Source organism: Perca flavescens, chromosome 3, assembly GCF_004354835.1.
Source record: "Perca flavescens isolate YP-PL-M2 chromosome 3, PFLA_1.0, whole genome shotgun sequence".
NCBI lineage: Eukaryota > Metazoa > Chordata > Actinopteri > Perciformes > Percidae > Perca > Perca flavescens.
Genome location: NC_041333.1, coordinates 24036087 through 24061722, shown reverse-complemented (window position 1 = coordinate 24061722; position 25636 = coordinate 24036087). Strand labels below are relative to the sequence as shown.

The following is a 25636-nucleotide window of genomic DNA, read 5'->3' as shown; positions in this document are numbered from 1 at the left end:
GATACCTCCTCTTTCTTCCATCAGTGCTCTCTACGGTAATCCTCAGGGTCACACACACACACATACAAACACACAGACACACACACACACACACACACATACACACACACTCATATAAGTACACAGTCACTGCCGCTTGTGTACTACTGCCCTTCTTCCATCAAGACCACTAACAACGATAATTATTGTTGCCCCGCTGCTCTGAATTATCCTTCATGAGGCCCTGCATTCTGTGAAGGAGACACACACACAAAGTCACTAAAGATTCCTGTCATGTCACGTTGTCATCAGGTTGTAACATAAAAGTCTGTGACGTCTGACATTAACCAAAGGTCGCATGTAGACTCCTTCCACAGCCGCTATGTCTCTGAGCCTCAAAGGGATAAGCGCTATCATCCAATCACGCAGGCGGACAAATGGGAGCCAAACAGGAAGTGATCCACACCGAGCGGTGTGGATCTGTTTCTCGATTGGACAGCATTGTGACATAATCGCCTCTGGCAGCTCAAATCTGGATCTGGATGCTGAGGACTCATGATGATGAAACATGTAAGGTTGTTTTATTTGATAAGGGGATTGTTAGCAGTCAGAAACACACGTTCATCTGGGAGCGTTGTTGTAAACCGCTGAGGATAGAGAGTGGCGGCACAGACAGGAATTGTGCTATCTGGGTATGGGATCTGATAGGGCATCTGTTATTTTGGAGCTCCCCGTCTATAACACGCACGCACGCACGCACGCACGCACGCACACACACACACACACACACACACACTTGATATGCTGTGATGTACAATTTTCAGACATTGTCTTGGCAGGCACTTTTTTTCTTGTGTGTGTGTGTGTGTAGGGCTCTGTCAGCACTTCCACAATGTGCTGTCCAGCTGACATCAGGAAGGCAAGAGCTACTGTACCAACCAGCCAGGCAACCCCCATCCACAGCCATGTAAAAAGCTCTGGATCGGAGAGCGGAAGGAGATAACCATATGGATGCATAATCCATATGGTTATCTCCTTCTGCTCTCCGTCTCTTGTCTCCCTTTCTTTTGATATCAGTTCCCATTGTTTTCTTTCTCGCTGTCTCCTTACATCTCTTATACCCACCTCCTCTTTCATCATCTATGCCTCTCTCCACTTTCTTTGTCCATTTCTCTCTTATTTTCTTATATACTTGTCATTCTTTCTGTGCCTTCTTCTCTGGCCTCTTGTCATTCTCTCCCTACTTCTTCCTTTTACCCTCTGTCTCTCCGCATCTGACTTTATCCCTCGCTCCTGTCTCTCTGTGTGCATCCTCTCTCCTTCCTCTCTTTCTTAAAGCGAACACTGCCTCTCCTTGTCCACAGTCAAAGACTCTCCTCTGTCCTCTATCTACCATTTTGGAGAGAGCCATTGCAGGCCTGCCACTCAGTATGCACAGTGGTCACGTGGCCCGTCAATGGCTCATTTCAACCTCAATTTCCCCCGAAATGAATGGGAGCCCACCCCGGTGCACGCGGCATGCCTTTTAATTGGCCCAAGTTAGATTCAAACCATTAAACCACTGATGTCGACACATCTCCACCGCGCCCATTGGCCTCTTTGCCCCCACCCCCATTCACACAATCCCTCTCTCCCTCTCTGGCTGCAAGAACATAAACGTCTTATCTCTCGGCCCCAACCGAGCACAGACGCCATGAATATTCAGCAGCTTCCATCTCCGTTTCGGCAGACAACAGTAGGTGCATGCATGCAATTGCTTGCATACACACACGCACTTGCAGAGAAAAACACACAAATACATAAACACACACACACACACACACACACAGACAGGGCCTGCACCCAATCTTTCAAAACGGGCATTGTTTAGCTCGTTTGTCTCTTTCCCCTTATTTGCTACAGTATGAGCAATATATATCTGAGAGATATTGATTAAAAGCCAAGGGAGAAGCACCAATGCTGTTCTCACAATGTGCAGATAGTAGCCCAATTTGCAGACACCAAATCAACATTTTTCACTTTAAAATATCAATAAGACTTACCTGTATCCAAGAAAGGGATGAGGAAAGTATGAAAGAGAGAGACAAATGTTTAGATGTGTGCTCTGCAGTATCAGTATCATGACCATGTATAGTGTGTGGTGGTATATATTTATACAGTATATAGGCATATTGATTTTGTAATTTTCTGCTGAAAAACATCATTATATTGTGCTCACCATCTATCAACAGTAATTAAGATAAATCCAAGGGATGCAACCTTTAGCAACCTTTAACACTGAGATCAACTGATCAAAATCCGGATTAACACAAATTGTTCTTCATTGCTAGTCTGACAAGCCAGACCCACATCAAGATGTTGGGTCTGGGAACACGCCATTGGCAGGGCTCAATCCAAGGGGCGGGATAAACGGTTGTCTTTCAAATTCCCTCTCCACGCAATAGGATAGCGCTACAACCAACCAGAGCGAAGAAGGTAGCGGAGCTAGTTGATAGATTAAACTTTTGCCATATCCCGTCGGCAAAACTCCACACACAATGACTTCAGTGCCGTTCTTTGTTCTTTTCTCAAAGAAAAGCTTAACTCCAAGTCTTCCAGAGTCACGGCCAAAGCCGATTCGAAAGACCGCTGTTCGCCAGCAGCAGCAGCAGCCATCTTCTTTGTTTTAAAGTCGCAGGGAATTCACGCGGAACCGTCGTAAGTCTGCCGTCATTATGTTAAGCCCACCGACTCTATACACGATGTGATTGGCCTGGCTAGAGTTTGGCTTTTCCAGCTCCCAAGCCAACTGAGAGTTGCTAGACCCCCTGGCTGCAAATTACATGTGCTGCCGATAGGGTGCGTCTAGATTTCTAGGCTACTTCATTGCCTCTAACAAATAACATGAATAAATAGGAAAAAAAAAGGTTAACAACGACAAGTTCATTTAAAAACAAAAGGTCTGCCTTTAATGAATTTGCCAAATACAAATGTGCTTGAAGAATTGTATCTGTTACTATCAGTCATTCATTAAATAAAGACCAGATTAATCAGTGAGTGCCCGTGGCATGAGCTACAAAACCTCATCTAATCAGAGGAAAGGGTGGGAACCAGGTGTGTTTCATCTCTCTGAAACACAGCCTGAACCCGGCCAAGAAGCCCAGCCCCAGCTCTACTCCAACAGCCCTTTGAAATATTTCACTCCAAATTCACAATAGCCCAATCCCCCCATGGATGTTGTCAAAGATGAAAGAGGTAGCGTGCACTGGTGCTCTGTCCGCAGTGCTCTCTCTCTCTCGTTCTCTCTCTGTTCATTCTCTCTGGAATAGAGAGAAAAAAAGAAAGTGAATACTCAAGCAGCTCCTGCACTCTTCAACCATTTTACACTACCTGCTTTGATCTCCTTACAGCATGCCGCCATCATAGCAACAGATCAAAATCTCATTGTCTTTGTATTAGAAGCTTTTCCCCGTCTTTATACCTTAGTTTGACTCACATGCATTTATTTGCTTGTCTAAAACATCCCTCTTCTCTCTCTTCCTCCCTCTGTGTCTCTCTACTGCTCTCATCCTCCAGTTGCTAGGAGGGTTTTCCTCCTCGTTTAGCTCGTTAGTCTGTGGCGGTAGCCGGCAGGATCAATTACGAGGGAATGTGAGCTTGCGTCTCGGTATCATTACCCAGCAAAAACTATATTAGTTCAGTCTGAGGGGAACACATGGTCAGAAGACAGTCTGATTATTATACCAGCCAGCCAGCTACTGTTCCTGTTCTTTGGCAGCATCTGCTACTGATCTCCAGCCGGTACTGGCCTCACACACTCCTCTGTTATGTTCTGAGCTAGAGATCCATCTCATGATCTCTCATGTTCACTTTGATCAGAATCAAAATCTTAACTGACAACAAAGGCAAAGGAAATTTTCCTAGTGACATGGCGCTGAGTAATATTGAGAATCAGACTCCATGTAGAGCAGTGTTTCGATTGGTGTTTCTGGGGAAGACATTTCTCACTGAGTTACTGATATGGAAGGTTCAAAGAAAAAAGCTTGCATACACAGCAAAAGGACCGTACAAAGCTCAAATACTCAGGACCATGCATATATTTATCTTCAGCATGTACTGTATTAGCCTTTATAGAGCTGTAGGCCTGGAAACCCAATAATAACAAAGGGAGTTTGAAATAATATTGTTTCAATGTTTTGGCCTTTGGTGTACTAAGTTGCTAGACATGTATTTACCTAAATGTATTGGTATATTATAGAACAAAGATACATACATTTGCTGAAGAAACTCATGTGATATGATCAAAACAGCTACTAAATTGACCTTGTTTTTGTCAACTGCTGTTTCCAGACTCAAAGAGGAACTTTGATTAATTTGAACATCAACTCCATCTGCTGAAGAAAATGGTGTGATTCATCCGAAAGCTCCAGAACAGCTACTAATGGACCTTATGGAGACATTGTTTTTGTAAACTACTGTTTCCGGGGCCAACTAGACTGATGGTTTAATGTGTTGGTGTGTTATATTTTATTACGAACATGAAGCCCTCAAATTTAGAAGAGGTAGCTCTTTAGATTGCAGCTTGGCAACAACAATGCCATAAAGGGGTAATATCTTAATAATAACATGGTTAACACTGGGTTAATCCAGGGTAATAACAGAGTTAATATCCTGATAATATCTCGGTAAAAACAATAATTACATTCAGATTCAGATTAACTGTATTATCCCACACAGGAAAATTTGTTTGGTCCAGTGCTCCAGACATTGCAAAGTCCACAGTAAACAAACACAATAAAACCACTACATAATCATAATAAAACACATTTGCATTGCATTGAGACTTGATATCACTGATAACACACACACTGATATAACTAACTATACATTTGTCACTGAATTCACTGAAATACAATTTCAAAACATTAAATGCAGAAGGTTATGTGGCCGGGTTGGTTTAGTGGTAGAGCAGGTGCACATATACTGAGAGGTTTATGCCTCGACGCAGAGGTCCAGGGTTTGAATCTGACCTGTGACAATCTCCTGCATGTTTCTCCCCTTTCTCACCTAGCTGTCCTATCAAAAAAGATTATCATCTGCAGAGCTGCTTTGATGAGTTTTAATTGTCTGATCTTACTCTTGGATGATCTTTACCATCATTCTCCCTCTCTCATGTCTCTCTCGCTCTCTTCCTCCATCTCAATAACTCACATCTGTTTCTCTGCTGTTCTGTACTGCCTTCCTTGTCTTTGCCTGCCCAAATCCCTTTTGTTCCACAGTCATCATCCCTCACATTCTCTGTCCCCATTTCAGTCTCATTTCTATTTATTTCTCTTTCTCTCACTCTTTTCTTCTCCCTCCTTGCCTCTCCCTGCGAGGGCAGACTTTAGGGAGTAATCCAGCCTCCTAGACAGCTGCACATCCCCAGCTGTCTGAGAAAGCTGCACACTATCTCTCCTCTTCCTCTGCCTGACACCCTTCCTCCTTCCTTGTCTACCCTCCCTCAGCCTCTCCTGGCTCATCTGAATACACAGAGTGGGTGCAGCCAGATGCAGCCCTTCACTAATGTCAGATCGTGACACAAATTACCTCTATTTGATCGTTAATGGAGCCATTTAGTGTCAACCAATGCTACACTACTACACAAGAAGAAAGGGATTTTATTTCAGTCCAAACTATACTCCCATAGAAAGACCAAATACATATTAATATACAGGCTTGTAGTGATCTTTGTATTCCTTAATGCATTGACATAATTGATTCAAAGGCTAAAGGGAACCTGGAGAAAACAGCTGGATATGATCCAGATTACCATCATGTATAAATGAATATGGAAAATATATGATCTTCAAACGATATACAGTATACTGTACAGTCTTGTTTTGTTTTGGTTATTCTACGTATATGATCTACTCATGAGCTCAGTGTTTTCTGTGTCACTATGACACTTTATGGTCACTAAGTATAATTTCTCAATTTGTTTCTCGATTTGAATTGTTACAGCTATCACTGTTTTTATGATTGTTATTTTTGTTGTTGTCATTCCTAAAATTTACAAAATAAAGGATGGGTAAAACAATTTTACCCTCCACTACATCTCTGGTACTATGTGTGGTACACCCTGAGTTGTTTTGTACAGGTGGCCTCATAATCTATTATTTAATATTGGGGATCATCCAGGTTACCACTGAGCAATGGCCAGTTGTTTCATGTGATGGGATTATAGAGGACTACATGTCCACCAAAACACAGAATAACAGCCTCTAAAAATGAATAAGGAATAATTGAAAATCTCCCTGTTAATGCAAAGCATGTGTAGCAGATTAAAGCCCAATACATGATGTGATGCGTACATTTACAAATCCTTTACATGGCATGCTTAGTCCTGTGTAAGGAAGGTGAATTAAAATGTAATCCAGAATTACGGCAAAGAAGCTACCTTGGTGCCTCCTGATATTTGAATTTGTTTAGATTTTTTATATTTGTATGCTTCTTTTACAACATTAGGAGAATAGCGTGAAAATCAGTATATCAATAACACGAGATTATCGAAATAAAGTATGACTTTTTGCCTCGAAAATCAAGCTGCTTTCTCTTTTCTCTCTCTGTGTGCGTGTGTGTCTCTCTCTCTCACACACACACACACACACACACACACACACACACACACACACACACACACACACACACATAGGCACAGGCACACACACACACACACACACACACACACACACACACACACACACACACACACACACACACACACACACACACACACACACACACACAGGGAGATTAGTCACTTCTCACTGGGAACTTAAACAGACAGTCAACCACTTAACCACCTAATAGGGGTGATTTCCAGTGTAAGATTTCATTTAGCAACTGATGACAAGCCTCGCGTGACTCCTCCCAACAGAAATAAGGGAGATAGAGACATTGTTGCCACAGAGACCGGGAACGAGACACTCCAGGATTTGCATAGGGCTTAATTTGATCTACTTGAGATTGCAACTTCCTTCCACTTGATGTAATTAAACCAAGAGATGTGACTAATTAAGTTGACGGCGAGAAATCAGAGCATGGCAAAGGCAGCTGATGAAACGGTGGAGGCAGATGATAGTAAATATTGACAAGGGAAGTTGATTGGGAGCGAACAGTATCACAGGGTGCGGACTGTTAGGGCTGAAGCAATGTCAGGGCATTCATCACGCAGATGATGTGAATGTGTGTTGTATGTGGGCTGTCTGTGCACTTCAGTGTGCATGTTGTAAATTACAAATAAAACCGTGTGTCTGTAACATGAGAATGTAAGATGTCTATCTTTACATATAATATATGTGTAGGTGTGAACCTAGTCTTGCATTGCCGGACCTATCTCCACAGCGCTGTAGAATAAGGTCTGGCTACACCACAAATACATTCTGGGAATTGCATTTCTTTAAACCAATCACAATCGTCTTGGGCGCAATAATCTCTGTACGCAGCGACGCTGGTTCTGGCCTCGGGTAGGAACTTGTTTTGGTCAAACATTTGCACGCCACATACACTATTAAATAAAGTTAAATGTTCACACAATACAGTAACGTGAGCTATTTAAATTAGCTGGATACATGGTTAAACATAATTTGCTCTTACAAGTGTATTGCCGTGTGTACTTCGTCCACAGCAGTCCACAGCAATCCCCACCAATCAGTCCCAAAACGTCCTAGTTAGATAGTAAATGTTGAGTTCTTTGTCAATCTACAGTCATTCCCTGAAAGAAGCCTACCTTGTTACACGATCCAAATTCTCTTCAAAACTTGCCATTTTCAGCATGTAGCTTGCTAGTTCAAGTTTAAGATTATTTTTATGGGCATTTCAGGCCTTCATTTTTCTATAGGGCAGCTGAAGACATGAAAGGGGAGAGAAAGGGGGAAAGACATGCAGCAAAGGGCCGCAGGTCGAAGTTGAACCTGCAGCCATTTTGTTGAGGAGTAATCCTCTATGGGGAGCACGCTCTACCAGGTGAGCTATCCAGTCGCCCTAGTTCAAAGTTTGTTGTTGTTTCCCGAAGCGAACAGAGTTTAAGAAGGAGGGACGCGGCGAATGTCAGGCAATTATCCTGGAAATGTACTTCCGTTGATCCAGACTAGTGTGAACCCTGCTCTACCAAAGAGACATGGTTTGCAGAAAGTTATGCGGCATTAAGGGCCAATCAAGGTCTAAGGATAGAGAGTGGTGTATGCTGCACAGATTGTAAAGCCTCTTGAGGGAAATTTGTGATATTGGGCTATATAAATAAAATTGACTTGACTTCTCACCATCTTCTCTATATAAATAAAATTGACTTGACTTCTCACTATTTTCTCACCAAGGTCCAAGCACCACCTATTTCCCGTCCAACAGGTGCAACAAAACTGAGTGTAAGTGTTGTGGATCGGTGTCTGTCTCCCTGTCCCTGCCTGTTTTCCTGTTCCCCTTTCCCTTGTGTGTGTGTGTTGTCTGTGTCTGTCTCCACCGGCTGTTACATGTCACTCAAGAGGATCTAGGTCAAGGGGCGTGGCCACTCTCACCTGCTCTGCTCCAGCCAGCTGCAGATCATTCCAGTACTCAACCAACAGTTATCAACCCGGGCTCTTCACCTCTTCAGCGCCAGTTCGTTGCAACCATTCTCGTGGTAACGTGGCTCTACTCTGTGCTCGAGAGAATTATCCCTGTTTTCTCTGTTTCCAGTTTGGTTGTTGCCTCATTTGTACTCTGGCTCACGCATTCCTTCTCTGCTCAGATTCTGCGTCTGGACCCGCTGCTCATCAGCTTTCATCTGCCTCCTCGCTGCCTACTCACCTCGCCGCTCCGCTCTCAACCAGCCATTCCACCCAGTCGTCATCTTCACTGCCTGGCCACACACCCGCCTTCTGATCTCCAACTTCGACCCTACCTGGAGCAGCTATCTTGGCCACCTCCCTCCTCCACTATCAAACATCGTTTCTAATAAACTGTAAACTGCTCATCTGTGTTCGTGTGCCTGTGTCTCAGTTCCGGGTCTGAATGGAGCCTAACAGTAAGAAGGTGTGTCTCAATTTGGATACTTCCGTGAGTACACTTACATGTCGTACACTTACATGTCGTACACTTACATGTCGTACACTTACATGTCGTACACTTACATGTCGTACACTGTGTACACTGTGTAATCACTTGTGTAGTGCGTACATTTGACAGGGTAGTGTTGTCTCAAATTGCACGCAGCTGTAATGCACTGACCGGAAAAGACTGTTCTTCTTTTTTTAAATGGTAAATTGCAGCCGGGCAGAGTATTACTGCCACCAATTGTCGGCCAACAAAATATGTACCGGCTTCTTTTCTCACTATCTGACTACAGTATATCGGTGTTACTTATTGAAAAAAAACACATGTATAAATTACATTTGTATAGTTCTATTTTCACCATTTCAATTGCAACCGCTGCAGCCGTCACATAATCACAAGTTTGAAAATACTAATGTATCTTTATACACCTTGTATTTGTTCAAGTACACACACTGTACACATCCAACCGAGAGCCTCTTAACCTGTTGCACACATTTATATTTATATCTAAAAGGCCTGCCTATTAACATTTGGCAGATGTGTTTTCCCAGATGAAATACTCAGGTCTGAACCACCAAAGGTCTCCTGAAATGTTGAGGTGTATAATTGCCAATCTGTGCCGAGCCCAGAGGCCTCGTTCACTTCATTTAGACCTTTTATGGTGCTGCAGCAGACGGAGAGACTTTAAAAGCACATAAAGGAACAGATGTTAACATCACACTACTAGTCTGCTCTGCCTTGTTTTCTGTCTTTATTTCTACATGCTGTATCGATTTGTTTATCAACCTTGATGTGAGACAATCATATAATATTATCCTGATAATAAAACTCAGTTTTATTTATATTTGTCTTTCATCAACAAAATGCACATGTTCAGTCTTATGACATACACGAACACACCAAATGTGATTTTATTGACTTTAAATGGAGCCACTCAGCAAAGCAGAACAAGCAGCACCCGCACACATTTTTACTTTTAATTGAATTTTAATCTGTGTTTGTGGTCAAAAATCATACAGCGCAGGGTAATTATCTATTAACGATAATGTCGTTGGCTTTATATGGAAATGCTTGTGGTGTGGTCATGAGCACACACAGTAATTAGCGGCTGTTGCTAGCAGGGCAGAGGCTTTTGTTTCTAGAAGGATCCTGGCCAGTCGACAGAGCGGGTTTCCTTATGTGCAAAGAACAGATACAAGACAATGGCAATTCTGCCTCCATCCTGCCTATCTTCCCTGTGATATATCTCTGCTTTTCTGTGTCTGCATCTCCCTTCCACCCCCTTGCTTCTCTCTCTCTTTTTCTCTGTCCTCCAGTGGTCTCATTAGGGTGGGACTGTGAAGGGAAGGTGAGATGGTTACTGTGACAACAGCAGAGAATGACGGGCAGAGTGGCAGAGCAGTGTGTGCGTGTGTTGGTGTGCAGATGTGTATGTGATTGCAAGAAGCTATTCAACAGTATTCATTATAATATGTCTATTGCACAGTGTATGTCCCTGAAGGTGGCTATTTTGTGCCGCTTGTAATGCAAAATAAAATCTTGGAAGTCAGCTACAGCTCAGGAGTGAATTCCACTTATTTTGTCTAAAAAAAAAAAACACTGAAGCAGTTGAGCTGATATATGTTAACAGAAGAGGTGAGAAGAGCAGACCAGAGTGACGCAGTACGGAGCACCACAGCAAACAACAAGATACAACACAACAAAACATCATTGCATAATTGAATAGGCCATCCATTAAAGTCCTTATCTATTTTAGGGGAATTAGGCACACAGAATCTGCTCGCCGCTCCACAGTTCCAGGAAATGATGGGCAGCACTGAGGGGCAAGGCTAAGATTAGACCAGAGTGATTGACAGGTTGATAGAGCCAACTGGAAGCCTGCCATTCCTCCCTTAAGATAGTCTCCTTACAGTAATGAAGCAGAATGAGCCAGCTCTACATGAGGGCATAAGCAGCCAAGGAGATAATGAGGAAGTTGAGGACATTCTGTGCAATCCTTCCTCTCTGTCTCGTCTTACTCACTCTCCGTCTCTGCTTCTTGCTCAGGAGTGGAAATAAAGACAAGGAAATGTCACTGCAGCCTTGAGACTGTGACATCGACCTCTGACCTCAACTGACCCCCTTCCCTAGTGAAAACACACATAAAAACTCCAAAACCAAAGAAAGAGGGACCATGTTGTCTTTTGAGGCCTGTAAGGAGTCGAGGAGACAGTGTAAACAGCACTGTGGGGAGTCTGCAGTGTGGATGCTGCCTCCTGTGGTGTGGATGACCTTTCCAACGCCACGTAGCTCTGCAAGACTCTGATAAGACCAGCTGGGAGGTGACAAAATACCATTGTGGTGGACACAACAGCCACACTGGAGACACACACACACACACACACACACACACACACACACACACACACACACACACACACACACACACACACACACACACACACACACACACACACACACACACAGGGGCAACAAGCTGGCCTAGAAATATAATTTGACTGAGGTCACTGGTGAAATTTCCGTAGCAATTTTCCGGGTGCATTCCAGGTCAGACATGGCAGCTGGAAGTTAGCTGGCATTAAATATATGATGCCTTGCAACAATGCTGAGGCACTTTGAAGAAAGACACGGAGAACACTTATAATGCACTGTTGATGACCTTGTGTTATACAGAGAAAGAGTGCATTGAACGATCATAAATACATGAATGTTACAGTAGCTTTGTGTGAAAAAGTAATCTTCTGCTGTACATGCAGGTACGTGATTTGTACCCTGACAAGAATTAAATTATATGTGAAGTACAGTAAGTCTGGGTACACGCATACTGAACTCAACAGTAAAAAAGAAACCATGTTACTGAAAGAACAGAACTTTAAAAAAAAAAAAAAAAAAAAAAAAAACTAAATTAATACACGAAAAATGAGAATCTAGATGTGATAAGGTGACCCCAAGGGAAAGCCAAAAAAAACATTTGGAGGACTTTGCTAAAAAAGAAATGTCCTTTTCAACATTAATTAGCTTCAGAGAATTCAACAAGAGTCAGAGAGTGAGAGGAGGAACGTGGAAAATTAAAGATGAAAGGAAAAGATGAGAGGGCTAGTGTGCCTGCATTAAATGGAGCAGAATATGTAAAATCACAGCTTGTATGACACATTGACAACGCTACGCTCCCTTTAAAGCTCCGCAGTTCTAGTTCAGATACCTTCTGTGAACCAAAGTGCCCCTACAAACATGTAGCGTAAGCATATGTGCTGATCACATGATCTTTTGGACATGCACACATCCCATCACAATTATCCAGAAAATGTCCCATCACAATTACAAATCATCACACTTCTCCAACACACACACACACACACACACACACACACACACACACACACAGTATTATGTATTTAATATATACTAACAGAGCTGGGTCGAGTCAAGAAGACCAGACATTAACACACACACATGCCCAAATTGAACCAGTAGTAATCTGATTATGTAGCAGCTGTCACAGACGGCTTTCGTTAGCGTGGTTTATGAGTCACTACATACATGCATGCATGGTTACATTCACAGACGCACATACACTTATACAAGCATATGTCCACACACAAATACTGTACATACACATGCACATACACAATAACTTCGCCCATCATCTTTTAAGAAACTATTCTGTATTTGCAAAACTGCCAGCATTTTTTGCAGATAGATAATACTACTAATGTAAATATTAACATTTTTCAAGTTGAGGTGTGTGTGTCAAACACTTTCCTCTTGTTAACCTCCACACCCTTACTTTTTGCTGAACTATATAAACGTCATACCTACTTTCTGTAATGCACACAAATATTCCCAGTGAATGTAAATCACTAATACAAAATTGTTGCATGTGAATGTAGGTCCCCGAAGGATGCTTGGTCCCCCTCCCACCCCCCACAATCTGAAGAATTATTAGTACAAGTAGACGTGGTGATGCCGGGCTTCGGAGCAGGCTGTGGGTCCAGAAGACAGACATGCTCTCCTTAGTATGCAGATTATATGTAAATCACACTCTCCTTGCCCCCTCCCCTCAAACCCCTCCATGCCAAAACTGTGACAGAAAGTTGAAACTGATAAAAAAAAAAAAACAGAAGATTATCATTGAAAAAAATTAAAATAATTGATAATCTAAATTGAATCAATATTAATGCCTGTTTTATTTTTCCTCTCTAAATGCCAAACTAACTGTCACTGTTCTAGCTCCTAAGAGGCTGAGGGGGAAAAATGTAGGCCTATATGTGAATAAGAAATTGAATGTGCAAATCATGCAACAGTTCAATATCAGCAACTTGTTCCGAATCTTTTCTTACACTGATTGCACATTATAGACAAATATGCAACAAGATAGATAGAACTTAGACACACACACACACACACACACACACACACACACACACACACACACACACACACACACACACACACACACACACACACACACTATTTCTTCCCAGACTCTTTTCATATCTCTTCATTTCATCCCATTTCTTTCCATATCAGAGCTGATTGGAAAATATGGAAATGTGCCTGTCAGTCAGACAGTCGTCATGCCGATAGCAGGAGCAGGGTTTTTCTTTTCACGGCGGTGAAAACACATCCAGTAACAGATGGGTCAGGGCAACTATCAGTTGGTCAGTTTGCAGACATCAAGTCAATCAGTCAGTCAGCAAAGAGTCAGGAATTTAGTGGGTCAGTCAGTTAATTAGTGAGTCAGTGAACCGGCCATGTGGCTGTGTTAGTTAGTAAGCTGGCCGGCCAGCAAGACGGTAAGTCTCCACTGAAGTCAGTCATTTAGATGGCCAGCCAGACAGTGAATTGGAGTCAATATGTTAATCAGTGACTGTTGTCAGTCAGCCAGTCAGCATGATAATGATGAACCGTTTACAGACAGTTTAGAATGTGACAACGTTTCTTACTGAAACTGGTCAACTGGGAATAAAGATGCAGAAGCCAGCAATATTGGTAAAAAGTTTTTACAGTAAAAGGATGGGGCGAACCGGGGTTGACCCTCCATTGAAACTATAGGTAAAAGCCACCATTTTCCTGGAAAACACCTGCTAGCCAGACTAACAGATCAAGAATTAGCAAGCAGCTGGAAACTGTTTGCTCTTGTCTAGTGTGTGTGTTTCTCGTTACAGCAGGGAGGAATAGAATAGACTGCATAATGCAGAGAAAGAGAAAAAAAGGGAAAGAAGAGAGTGGCAATGTGAGGCCGCTCTGATCACATCCATGCTGCAGATCAAAAATCAGAGGCAGAAAACGTTCACTTTCATCATCTGAGAGTCGTTTGCTGAGGGGAATTGCACTTTGTTGTTGTCTTTGACTGTGACAGGAAAATTGTGTCTGTAGTGCGTATGTGTGTCTGTGTGTGTGCATATGGGTGTTCATTAAAGGTGTATGTGGCAGTGTCTGAGTGTTCCTGTGCATATGTGTGCGTGTGTATTTAAGATGACAAAGGGGCTGGTCGCACTTACAAACAGAGTGGCATATGGTGCCTTGCTTTTTGGCAATCCCGAGTGACAAGTGAGCAGGGGAATCAACAGTGAATGCAGGGTGTGTTGAGGGGTTGGGGGTAGCAATGGGAGGGCTCTGCTTAACGATCTCATCTGCGTGTGTGTCTGTGTGTGTGCATTTCTATTTTGACCCTTAGGCAATACATTACTTCTTTATGTAGATGTAAGTGGAACAGGTTTCACCGTTTAGCAGCGTTATATAAATACATTATAACAATACCGAGCAGGAGCTCAGGACAGAGCAGCTCTGAACGCAACGTCAACATTTGCCTCAGGGCACGTTTTTCTTCCTTACTGCATTCAGATTGAAAGATGAAAATGTTTCACACAGTCCCACCACTCCTCACCCCCTCCACCTTCCAATGCCACCCTAACACACAAACACTCTCTTTCCTACAGTGGTAATTGCAGGCCCCAAGAGGCAGCCGGATGGGGTGCTTAGAGAAATGTTCAATTTGTTGGCTGGTGTCTTCTGGGTTAGGAAGTGGATGACTAACGTTTTTTAGTTAACATCTGTCAACATTATCGGATTCAGAGGCATTAGTCCAGAGTGTTTTAACCTGCATCCCAAATGGAGGTAGAGTAAAAAAAATGATTTGTGTCTAATTAGTATTAGTATTAGTAAGTATTTCCAGGAAGTCCTATATTGTGGGAAACGTTTTATTTCCTATGCATGTAAATGTGGGTTGCTGATACTTAACCATGTAAAACCCATGTAAAATCAGAATATATCTGCCTTGATCCTGTGGTTTCCTGTGTCAGAAGACATGTGATTCATCAAGCTGTATGGATTTGGAGCCAATTTTTATGTTAACAGGGGGTTGTGCTTCGCATTGAGCTACCCCCTCTAACCCTTGCGTTTTCAGGGCAGTGCTGTTTTCAACCCACTAACCCTGTGCCAAGGAGATAGCTCTGGTTACCATTGGGTCACCAATTTGCTCTGGCCCAAAGGAGGTGATGTTGCCTATAGGCCTATGTATTACAAGTAGTTGTGTACGCATGAGGGTTAACAAGTAGTTCTATATAACTAATCCTTACCACGCACAATAGGTACCGCAGTAACACCCTAAAAATGTAGAGTCTCACTGCAGAGTTCACTGTGGCCAGGTAGAGTAGAACGTTCCTTGCCTTCTCACACGCCTCTGGATGGGAGGCAGTGCCACATCTGCATTTGAAGTGACAGGCACTGAAAATAGCCATCTCTAGGGACAAAAGGACTAGACAGGCACCAAAATGATGGATTCATGAGGTATTTTCTGCTAAACACTTAAGAGACTTTTTTAAAGCTCAGGGAATAGTAATAACTTGTTTAAAAAATAGAGAACCTTTAATTCAGATTAGCCTGGAATATAACCCTCCGTTCAGTCCAGCAGGGCCCTGAGTAATGTACAGAGAATTATATTAGCTAGCGTTAGCAGAATGACAGCTATTGTGAATCTTGATGTGCATGGCCGCCATGCTGATTGCTGCCTCACTGTACATGGCCCCGGCCTCCTGGATAATAGGAGACTATTTTTAGAACGGCAGAGAGAGAAAGAGAGAGAGGGGAAAGGGGGAGAAAGATTGAGAGAAATGGCTGACAAGAATAGGGATGAAGCAGAGAGGGAGAAAAGGAGGCGAGAGAGAAAGGGAGATTGCATTGACAATCGTGCAACACTGAAGTAGCAGAGGGAAGACAGGAAAATGTTATGGGCAACCAAGCAACTAATAAGCTTGAACCTCAGCACTCTGCATAATGCGACAGCTCATTACCGCCCAATTAGGCATTACAATGCCTTGCTTACTGAGGTTTATTGATGCAAATCAACCAGGAAAAGATACCCTGGTGCCAAAAAAAACAGGAGGTGAAATTGGATGAGAATTTGTCGAAGTATGGGCTCTGTGGCAGTTCAATCAATTTACAAAGTCTCTGCGGGGGAGGTTATCCAAATTAGTATGTGATTCTGACAATATGGAGCTGATTTATTTTCATCCTCTTGTTATCAAGCAGCTGAGGTTTCCTCTGATGATATTATGATGACCCTTTTTACAGCATAAAGCCACACACACTGTTTCCAGTGACGTCATTAATTACACCATCTGTCTGACACATGGCACGCAACATCCTCCGTTCCCTCTTTCTCCATCCTCACTAGTGATCACACACATGATCATTCGGACATGCACGCGTCCCATCACAATTATCCAGAAAACGTCCCATCACAATTACAAATCATCACACTTTTCCAACACACACACACACACACACACACACACACACACACACACACACACACACACACACACTCCTAGCAACCCACCCCTTTGAGTGTCATGGAGAGGCCTAATATTCCCTCCTGCAGACAGCCACCAGGACACTTAATTTATTTATTTTCTTCTGGACTTCTAATTCCCCTCCTCCCATATGCTGCCTACATGGATTATCACATGCTACTAAACTCAGTCTGGATCAGGCCTGAGGTAATTACTTTAAATACATAATACTGTGTGTGTGTGTGTGTGTGTGTGTGTGTGTGTGTGTGTGTGTGTGTGTGTTTTCTGACAGACCGTTGTCCACAGCATTGATGTTTAAGTGAGAAGTGGACTCGACAGTATTCCAGTGTCCTGGTGTGCACTACCTTGCAAGCAGAGGTCAACATTACTGTGTATATGATGAATATACACAATTGTGCTGGTTAGGTCTGTTAGCCATGAAATAATTAATACTGCCACTCTCTCATGTGTTGACTATCAAATACAGCAAACAAACATAGTAAAATGTAGACTTCCCTAGTGATTAGCACAGCTATAACCAGTACCGGTGTGTGCATTTCTGCCACTTCTAGCCAAATACAATTGTGCCGCCCCTCTATTTGCAACGTACAATAGGCTACACCAACAATAACACACAGCCAATTTACACCATAAGCAAAAAAAACAGCAAAAACACAAATGCCAATATACACATCACGCAAATAGACAAGTGCAACACACAAAGTGTCAACAATTATAAGTAGGCCGACGCATAACGCATATGCATATATCTCAATGACAACAACGGCACCAACAGGTCTGCAGCATAATAAATCTAATAGGTTCCAAACCCCTTTACGAAGGTTTGCCGAAGAAATAACCTTGCCTTGTGGTGACGATCACATTGTACTGTACGATAAAACAGGATTGGATGAGGGTCGCTGATGACTGACTATCCAGGGATCAAAAATCACTTGCCTCATACCTCTAACCTTAAAAAGGTATTTCAGAGAGAAGGGGGTCAGGACAGCGGAGCGCTCTTGATTGTTTTCCACTCCGATCAAAAACGAACAGGAAGAGATTTCAAGCAGTACGGATAAGATAAAATTGATTCATTCATTGATATCTTTAATACCCTGCTGCTTTAAGAAAAACTTTCACCACAATTTGGCGTCATGTACTGCACTGTACATTTTATTCTTGTCTTTTAATGTTTTTAAATTGTTTTAAATGGTTTTCTAACTGCTCTTTACATTGTATTCTTGTCTTTTAATGCTTTTAAATTGTTTTTAATTGTTTTCTAACTGCTCTTTAATGTTTTATGTAAAGCACTGTGATATAGAAATAAAGCTGCCTTGCCTTGCCTTTACAACAGAGTCATAACAGCACAGCTATTTTCTAAATAAACAATTTTCAATTCATCTAAATAGCGACTTCAATAATATTGCAAATCTTTATATAAACAAAACCTTGTGAATAAAACACGAGGACACACACACATACACACAAGTGCACAGCAAGGCACATTATAGCAGGTTCACAATTTAAAACTACTAGAGAACTTACTGTTTTTTCTGTGCGCATCATACCTGGGGAAATCAACTCCTCTGACCTGATATGGTCCTCTCTCTGTCATAATGTCTATTAGTTATTGCGTTATAGTTGTTGGCCATTTGCTGGGCTCTTTTATATCCTCCTCACCTTGTCCGGGTAGTGACGCTAATGTTATATGTTCAGCGGCCTCAAAGTCAGTCCTCCTTTTTACTCCCACTGGGATCAATATATTTCAATAAATAATTCTTTGGTTTTACAGTGTATCTTTCATATCCTCATCACCTTGTGTAGCCTACTGTACAGTTAGTGTTCCAACCCCTGACCTTGTGAAAACTTGGGATGGGGGGCAGGGGTGCTGATTGGTGATTTTGATTAACAGACACACATTTCTCACCAATGTACTGCAAGAGGTGACAAAATGAGGGCCAAACAAAACTTTTTTTTATAAGCCCACATTTTTCCGCCTTGCCATAGTGCCGCTCTAGCTGTTGCCTAGTCTGCCTAAATGCACGCGCTGGCGCAGGCATTTACATTCACTATGAGGCCAACCACATGTATGCAAACACAGACAAACATGTGTCCATGAACAGATGATTACTCTCTCCTTAATATATTCACCAGCCAAGAACTGCATTTGGCTAAAACGTATTTGGATATTTTAATAGGATGACAAACATTTCATAGAGTAGCTATTAAGGAAAAGTCAAAACATAATAATAATAATAATAATAATAATAATAATTTTAAAATGTTTGTTAGTAAAATATATTTTACAATGTGAAAACCTTGGGAAAAAAACAATAACTTATGGTATATGATTAGTAGTATTTAATTGTTACCGGTATTCATTTGCACCAAATAGCATGTGTTAATGCATTTAACAATAATATGCCTAAGCAAGCACAGTTGATTTTGAATGATTTTAATGATGGTTGTTGTGTTAATACTATGATATTGCAATCACATAGTTATTGTGATTATTTTCTGCCACAGTTGACAAAACATTTGGGTGAAAACCACAACTCTGTCCCCTTTGAAAGTTAGCTTACTACCTCAAAGAAAGTTTCCACTAATGTACCTTTCTTGACTACAGGTAGCAGTTTGAAACCACTCTAACACAATGAAAATAAACTTCCTGTGTGTCCTACCTGAGTGAAACATAAATGTCCTGTTTAGAAAAGCCACCCACATCACCTGCTTCTGTGTGTGTTATACTCCAAAATAATAATGAAACATCATATGCTGAATAGGACTTTAATTAAATAGCAGGTTAAGAAGAAGAGAACAAGCACATAATGGGAAACATGAAGAATGTTTTGTTTTATTTTTGGTTATTTTTCTAGTGTTTACTGACAAGCCATCATACCAGTGTTGAAAGACATAGGCTAGAGTTTTACAGCTGGAAAAGCCTGTGAAGGTGACATGAAAACTAGTAAAACACTGTGTTTTCCACTAGTGATACCTATGTTATAATATGATCTATAACACTCCCTAACTAGCTGATGTGTGATGAGCGTTCTGGCGTCTGGCGTCGTAAGGCGTTGTATGGCTGCCGTGCATCACCCAGGTGGGTGCTACACATTAGTGGTGTTAGAGAGCAGTCCCCACCCCCCCTGCCCCCAAATGCGCTTTGAGTGTCTATGATAAAGCGCTATATAAATGTAATAAATAATAATAATAATAATAACACAGATTTATAAATCAAGAATGGAAAAATTATAACTCCAGTTTCAAAAAGTATAAATTGAAAAAAAAATTTTGTTTTGTTAATTTTATCTGTTCACTTATGTACTATGTCTGAATGTATTTGGTGTTTAGACTGTGTTAAACAAAACTGTATTTACACTCAAATAAAGCTCATACAATATGTATTTTTTAATATCTGTTGTATGGTAGATTGCTTTAATATCACCAGCAATTATAGCGACAACCAACAACTGTTTGTAACAGCTCCTATTTGTATTAAGAAATTGTGTTTGGTTTGTTCATGTTGCTCCCTGGTGATGTGTGGCCTCAATACCAATTGTAGCTGTTTGCATTTAAATAATTCAACAGAAAATTACTGTAGTCATATATCTGAAAGTGTAATACAGTTGTTTAAAATGATAGGTTAAATTCACTCTCACAAAAGCTAGCTGTGGAGGGATCTGGGTTTCTTTGCTACATCATTTTGGGAGGAGGGAGACAAAGCAGAGAAAAGACCAGTCTCCATTTTGTTTCACTTCCAAGGACACAGAGGAAGGAAGACAATTGCATAGAACATTTCCCCAAATATGCCGAATTCAATGAGAGATATTGCCGATCAGTCACACATACACACACTGCACATAGGCAGGAATACACACAGACATTAAATATACACACACCGCAAAAAAGACACACACACACACACACACACACACACACACACACACACACACACACACACACACACACACACACACACACACACACACACACACACACACACACACACACACACACACACACACACACACACACACCCTCAGCCTGGGTCTAGCTAAAACTCACGCGTGTCAGGTGGAACAGTCCATTCGGGGTGAGAACAGAGGGGTGCAAGTGTGCTCACAGGTCCAGTGTGGTTGCTTTTAATTGACCAGTGGTGTAGTCCGATAAAGGGCAGCCATCTATCTGCACCCACCCAGTCAACTCTGACACTGTTTCCAAGGAAACACCACCCGCGGGAGCCAGAAAGGGAGGGTGGGACCTTGAGGGAGCATATTCTCCTGTGCTGTCAGAGTGCCAGGAGGAAGGAGGACAGGGATGGAGTGATAGAAGAGTGGAGGGAGAGGGGAAGGAGAGATAGAGAGGGGGGATGGGGGATACAGAGGAAGGATGCACCAGCAGCCTCACAGGGGTTAACTTTAATCAGACATGACACACACACACCCCAGGAAAAAAGAGTGACAAATGCAACTAGAATCACACAATCGCATCGGAACACTTTCACAGGGAGAGGTGGACTTTCACACACATATCGTATGCACAAATGACTTACAGCAGACACACTGTGTGCATATATGCGTGCAGGCGTCATTTTCCTGCAGACGGGCATTGTGGGACCCTTTGCAAAATGCGCATCAAATAAAAAAAAAATGACACGTCATATTTCATTTTCAGATCATTTTCTTTCTCTTCTCTCCAGATTGTGGGAGAGACAGAAAGCCAGTGATGCACACAGCTGAAATAGGGATGCCTTCTCATAGCCAGGCCCACTGCATCATCATCCACAGACCAGATCACACTGTCACCTCCAATAATGTCACACATTAACAACTTCATCATCATTCTTCATATGGGTTGTGTCAGGTATTTGTTCAGCTTGATTCATTCTTATGCAGAGTTTACTACTGCTGAAGCTTTAAAGAACACACAGAGGCAGGAGACACATTCTGAGCTAACTTGTTTGTGTTGATATATGTGTGTGTGTGTGTGTGTGTGTGTGTGTGTGTGTGTGTGTGTGTGTGTGTGTGTGTGTGTGTGTGTGTGTGTGTGTGTGTGTGTGTGTGTGTGTGTGTGTGTCAATGAAGGCTGGGTATCGAGCCTCAAACTTTAGGTGCCGAGCAGTAAATAAGTACTGAAAGTTGTCATTGAATTTCCAGTCCGATTCATAATCTTGATGCCTAATTCTTTGGTTAAAATCATAATTCTGCTAATTTTAGACTGTATTTTGAGTGTATTTTAGATTCTTGTGTTCAGTCAGTATTTAACATTTGAGTAGTGGTTCAGAAACTCAAGTATTGTGTAATTGTATACCCAGCATATTATTAACAGACTTAAACCCCTTAAACAAGTGATATGCTGGAGAATGCTGTACATTTTCTTTAAATTAAACTAATCTCTCTAGTGATATATAGATAAATATGGACTTCTTGCTTCTCCCTATTAGAGTAGATTAGGTGCATCAACAATCAGTTGAAGTTAAATTTGGTGGGAAAGTAATGACTAATGGGAACAATGCATTCTTTCTGTTTAGCCTCTCCTGACCACATGCTTTATGAATTTCACTGCAATACTACAAACACACCATTCTACAGTCATTATCATTATTATTACAAATCCACACTACGTAAAAACTAGCCTACACAGCTCTAAAATACCCTGAACTACACCGGCCCTCAGACGCCAGGAACAATTAGAAAGTGTAATCTCTGCACATCTATCTGCCAGGAGGCCTGGGCACAAACGCTGAGCAGAGAGAGAGAGAGAGAGAGAGAGAGAGAGAGAGAGAGAGAGAAAAATAACCATTATTAACAGACGAGGCTGTCTGCACTGGAGGCCTGATCACCTTCTTTAAACACACACACACACACACACACACACACACACACACACACACACACACGCATGCTTAGAGGTTCTGGGCTTTGTGCAATCAGATGACACACACCCTTCCTATTTTGCCTTGTAATTTTGATTTTATGCAGACAGTTAGAATCACCACTGCTTTTGTTGTGCAGTATGTCGGCATACTATAATTGGGAAGTTGTACAAACCGAAGGATTCTTTCATCCATCTATGTCCTAATGCTGTCATCCACCTTCTGCCTGGCTGCTGATTACAGTCTGTGTACTGTCTAGCTGTGCAACACTGACTTAATGTTATTTTGCTAGAGCAGAGCCATTGGAGCGACCCAGATGTCCATATACTATAATCTAATCTAAAATGATTCTGGCTCTGGATTGGCTAATCCAACACCACTCCTCCTAATCTGACGTCTAATAGACGACATCTGGACAAGATGAAAACATTGCCCGGAGACAATCTGATTGACTTGTTTGGGAACGATAATCTTGTCTGTACAGTAACTTTGTTCCTGTAAGCATGAATTTATCCGCATGTTTACCACTAAACACAGACAAATGTTATCTTGTCTTTGGGACAAAGCTTACAAGGACCCATAGCAGTGGTGGTCTGGCATTTAGGTTTGTGATCAAATTATTTCAATTTCAATTATTTTGTTATCTTTTTAACATGCCGATTGAACATGTTACTTCTTTAAGTGGGAAATTTTGGAAGTAAATAATTAAATTGTAAATAATAAAATAGTTAATAAATAGTTCAAACACACTTATATGCACCTCTTCTTTTGCCAGACGGCATGTGTCTCACTGCATTCACACCTCTGCTTAAAAAGAAATGAATAAATACAGAGTCTATATCTGCCGGTGTCAACACGTTCCTTTGAGTGTATAATGGATCAAATCATCAATAATCAATTGAATGTGTCACCTAGCAGAAGCAGCTCCCCTCATTGTGACCGCTCTTTTTCCTTCCGTCCACTCCTGAGGTGTGATACGACCCCTGAGTGGATGCTCCCTGTCTTTTTCAAGCTGCAGGAGGCCTTCTCAAAGAGCATAGCAACAGACCTGTCTTGCCTGTAAAAATAGGATTGGCTTCTGTGAAACCGACTTGACGCCACAGATACAACACACACTTCACTTCATTGATTATGCGCCCAAGCCCCTCAGAGCCCAGCTTTACAAGTGATGTCTTCCCCTCTTCGCCTTGCTCACTCTCCTCATAGCTCCCATTTTTACCCTCTTGCTCAGATTTGGAGCCATTTACCTCACAACCACATCAATATTTTAGCCCTCCTGGATGCGGCGACTTCCCCCCTTTTTTTCGTACATTTCTATTGTTTCCCCTGGATAATGAAATGTTAATGTTATTTGGGAGCAAGAGAGGCATGCTGTTAACACAGGCTGAAGACAACCATGGCAGCTAAATTGCAAAAGTCAAGAAAACTAAGGCCATCTGCATGGGCAGATCCTCTCTAAGAGTACCAAAATCAAGACTTGAGAGCTGGTTTGATTTGGACACACTCTATTGAAGTGGACACTTTGTTAATAGTTACAGTACATACAGTAGGGACAACTGCAGATGCAAAATCAAAGTACTGCCTGTGTAGCCACAGGCTGTTATACAGTATATCATTCCTCTGTGACACAGAGCTCCATTGTTGTGTAAAAACTATTTAAATCACACTCCTTGATTACACTGAACGCGAGCACTGTAATGTACTTTGTGTGGATCCCTCATATACTGTCCTGCTGCCGTAAATACTCACTATTGCAGCAAACGTATTATTGCACAGCTGAAAATAGGCCCCAAAAAAAAGGAACTATTTACTCTTGTTTGACTAAAGTTCGCATAAATCTAATGAAATTATTTAGCCTTTTAAAAAAATGACACTATATATTTGTGATTTGTTTGGGCAGCCCTTTGCTGCATGTCATTCTCCCTCTCTCTCCCCTTTCATTTCTTCAGCTGTCCTATCAAAAATAAAGGCCCAAATACCCCCCCCAAAAAAAAAAAAAAAAAAAAATATAAAATATATAAGATGTAGATCTATATATATATATATATATATATATATATATATATATATATATATATATATATATATATATATATATATATATATATATATGTGATTTGTTTTTAAAGATCTACATCTTCAGTAGGAGCAAATGGGCTTGGGGCTGGCTGAGGAAGTCAGAAGAGACAAAATAAAACATTGCTACCTATGTTAGTCTTTCACAAACCATGCCAATAAATAAATGCACACACAAAAATAATTTAATTATTTGTTTTAGTGATAACTTGAGATTGCTTTATGACATTCTTTGGACTTGTGGACATGAGAGCTCTGTGTGTTATTCAATATAGGTCCACACACCGTAGCATGCTGGTATTTCATGCTAGTTTTCAACAGCTGTCTATTACCATCCGATAACACATCGAGAGAGGTATAAAACGCAGGGGGCGGGGCTGAGGACACTGAGCAAACAAACTCACAGGTGGGGAGAGAAAGGACAGATGTATTGAAAACTGTTGAGTGATGTTTTTCTTTATTGCTGTGCATACTGTTGACTGAGAGATTTGCAACAGAGAGACAGAAAGACAGAGAGAGAGAGATACTGTAGGTGAAGTGTGTTTCAGTAATAAAAGTAATAACTAAAACAAGGCCAGACTGTACGACATGGAAATGTGACACACAAAGTAGTATGGCCATGAAAATACCTTGTAGTACATTTCTCAGTAAAGGCTTTTCTCTGAAATTAAATTCACCGTCTGTCACTCAGCAGCAATTCTCTAATTCAAAATTTGATGCTAAAAAACAAATCAAGCCTGATCTCTGATTTGATGAGTATTGCTCAAATGCTCAAGTTATTTTTGGACAAACCAAATTGTCCAAACAGTATGTTCTCATTAATGGTTTACCACATCTATTTGGGCATGATTTTAAAGAA

The 25636-nt window shown here is 41.5% G+C and overlaps 1 protein-coding gene and 1 long non-coding RNA gene across 3 annotated transcripts in view; one reads left to right on the top strand and one right to left on the bottom strand.

The window, feature by feature from the left end:
• The window catches only part of dscamb (Down syndrome cell adhesion molecule b), a 111506-nt gene that overhangs the window by 69064 nt on the left and 16806 nt on the right, over positions 1–25636 (bottom strand). The window lies entirely within an intron of this gene.
• On the top strand, positions 8451–11345 carry LOC114550200 (uncharacterized). Of its 2 annotated transcripts, none has more exons than XR_003691654.1 (3): positions 8451–8617; positions 8726–9009; positions 11077–11345. It is a non-coding gene; the product is annotated as an uncharacterized LOC114550200 (long non-coding RNA). The 2 variants fall into 2 exon arrangements; XR_003691655.1 differs by lacking the exon at positions 11077–11345 and adding an exon at positions 10347–10566.